The following is a 3,131-nucleotide window of genomic DNA, read 5'->3' as shown; positions in this document are numbered from 1 at the left end:
ACTATAGCACAATAAACCTGAATGATAATGACTTGAGCTGTACTACAGAGGAGAGTGAGAGGGGATAGAATAGAATGATGGGCCACATACAAGCTGTAGGTCATTTGTTTTGTGTATGTCATTTGTTTTATGCTTCATAAAACAGAAATTCTTCAGAGAAGAGAAGGAGGAAAATAATTAAAGTGTCCTGAATCAAGTTTCTTTTTAATCCACCTAATAGTGTGGACTGGGATTCAGAGAAGATGGGAAAAAATAAAATAAAAAATAAAGCATTGTATAGACCTGTTACAATGTAAAGAAATTGTAATAAGAATATGATAATTAATTACCAAAGAAATAAGAGAAAGAATAGGTAAACTCTAAAGGCAAAATGAATGAAGAGAGAAAAGAAGCAAAGTAAAACCTTTATCAAAAAACGCAAGAGTTTGGAAGTGGAAATATTCTAAATAACAATAAAATAACAATAAAATTTGCTAACATGGATAGAATATGGATCACATTGTAGCAAATATAAATTTGAAAAAACATACTAGTAATGAAAATTTAAAAGTCATAATTTAAAGCACTATTTACATTACAACTGCACAGTATAGTTCAGTGGTAAAAACTTGGTCTAGCATATGTGAAACAATGCTGTGATATCCCAAGCATTACAAAGTACACACAAAACATACACACACAAAAACCACATAAACACACATAGCACATACACACATTTGGATTATTATTATCATATTAAAAAAAAGAATTTACCACAAATGGTAACAGTAATTTAATATAGGAAATCATAATATAGCTTGTACTATTTAAAAGCTTAGTAGAAATAAAATAGTCACAAATACTTGGATTCTTATATATTAAGCTAATTGAAAAATAAGAAATTGAAGACGTGAGAACCTTTGCAAACAAGTTTTAAATAATAAACATTTTGAAACATTTATCATTTTATTTTGACAAAAGATTGATGTTACTGGTGATAACCAGCTGCTCTATATCTCACTAGGGATGGCTAAATCTCTAATTATTTCAATCTGGATATTTTTATAATGAGGTCTCAGTTTCTCAGGCTCTCCTGAATTACAAACCCTATTCACAGCTACTACCATAGCTAGAAAATGGAAGCCACAAATCACCATGCCCAGCTCAAACTTTTTTTTAATTTCAAGTACAAATATTTACAAAAAAGTGACCAGGTTATGAAGTCTTTCTTAATAAAGTATGTGCTTCTTGGAAATATAGTAAGTATGTGTTACCTGGAAAATATGTTTAGAACTATAAGAAAATAAATTTATTTAAATTCTCCTACTATATGTAAATTAAGCAAATAATTTTAGATATTCACATGGTAAATATTTTAAAAGCAAAATATATGTGTCTGAATAATTTACATGTGTTAAAATCATGCAAAATTAAATTAACTAATCGTACAACTATGAAAAAAGAATTATCCTAGAGAAACAAAAGAGGTTCAAAATTTGAAATTTAGAAAATAAAATGAATGGTACTGTTTAGTTGCCCTAAATAACTGCAAACCATCTGTATATCGATTTTATAATGAAAATACATGAACAAAAAAATAAAAATACAGTAGTTGAATGTACAAATAAAATCCATGGAGAGGATAACAATGTTCCTTCCATAAGAAATATACTCATTGCCTTACTTATATAACTGTAACCCCTCTGTATATTACCTTCACAATAAAAATTAAATTGAAATTAAAAATGAACCAAATAATATACCAATTAAGAATTCTTAAAAGCCATTGGTTAAAAACTTTGTAAAATATGCCCCAAGTACCCAAAGGATATACTTTGATGATAATATTTAAATACATAAATTTCAGCAGAGAAGAAAAAATTTAAAAACTGTTACAAAGTAAAGTACTAAAACAGAATATGATACTAAAATAATCATTACATGATTTTTTCAATTTTAATTTTAATTTTTACTGTGAAAATACTGTACAGAGGGATTACAATTATACAGGAAAGTTAATGAGTACATTTCCTATCAAGCATTGTAGCCTCCTCCTTTTTTTCCCCTTCCCATCCTCTCCCCATCCCCCCAACCAATCTTCGTTAACCCCCACCAAAATTGTAAGTTCGTTTTTCCATATAACGACTTGTACATCTCATTGTTGAAATGGATCCACCTGTGTACCTATTTAAATGATTTTTCGCTTCCCCTCCACAAATTATAACAACATCAAATACAGTGAAAGCAGGGTTTATACTATGGGGGAGGGACATACAAGAAACAAAGAAATAATCTTATAAATGTGTCAGAAATAATCACCAGAAAGAAACAGAAAACATTAAAATACATATCTTGGGGTTCATTTCCTTAACATCAACTTATCTGACCTTTTCTGCTTGACTCAGACATATACTAGTTATTGCAAATAAGGGAAACCATGGGACCTAAGTTTTCTTGGGCCTGGCTTACCTCACTTAATATATTTTTTCCCAAGTCTTTCCATTTCGTAACAAATAGTACAATGTCATTCTTTCTGATGGAGGCATAGAATTCCATTGTGTATATATACCACATTTTCCTGATCCATACATCTACAGAGGCGCTTCTGGGTGGGTTCCATATCTTAGCTAGGGTAAGTAAAGCTGCAAGCTGCAATAAATATTTTTGTGCTGGTAGCTTTATTGTGGTCTTGTTAGTGAACATTTGGGTAAATGCCAAAAGTGAGATTGCTGGGTCATAGGGGAGATCTATGTGGAGTCTTTTGAGGAACCTCAATAATACTTTCCAAAGTGGTTGAACAAGTTTACACTCCCACCAACAATGCAGTAAGGTTCCCTTCTGTCCACATCCCCTCCAACATCTGTTGTTATTAGAGTTCTTGATTATAGCTATTCTAACTGGGATGAGGCAGTATCTCAATGTTGTTTTGATTTGCATTACTTTTATGGCTAGAGAGGTTGAGCATTTCTTCATGTGACTATTGGCGATCCTTCTTTCCTCTTCAGAGAAGTTTCTCTTCAAGTCTTTAGCACACTTATTTATTGGGCAGTTGTTTCTTGGAAAATTTGTTGTTGGGAATTTAATTTTTTGAGTTCCAGTTATATTTTAGATATGAAACCATTGTCTGTTGTATGGCTAGTGAAGATCTTCTC

This window comes from Dipodomys merriami, unplaced genomic scaffold (assembly GCF_024711535.1).
Source record: "Dipodomys merriami isolate MVZ:Mamm:240054 unplaced genomic scaffold, mDipMer1.0.p SCAF_741, whole genome shotgun sequence".
In the NCBI taxonomy this organism is placed as follows: domain Eukaryota; kingdom Metazoa; phylum Chordata; class Mammalia; order Rodentia; family Heteromyidae; genus Dipodomys; species Dipodomys merriami.
The sequence above is the reverse complement of the archived record's forward strand: the minus strand, read 5'-3'. Positions refer to the sequence as shown.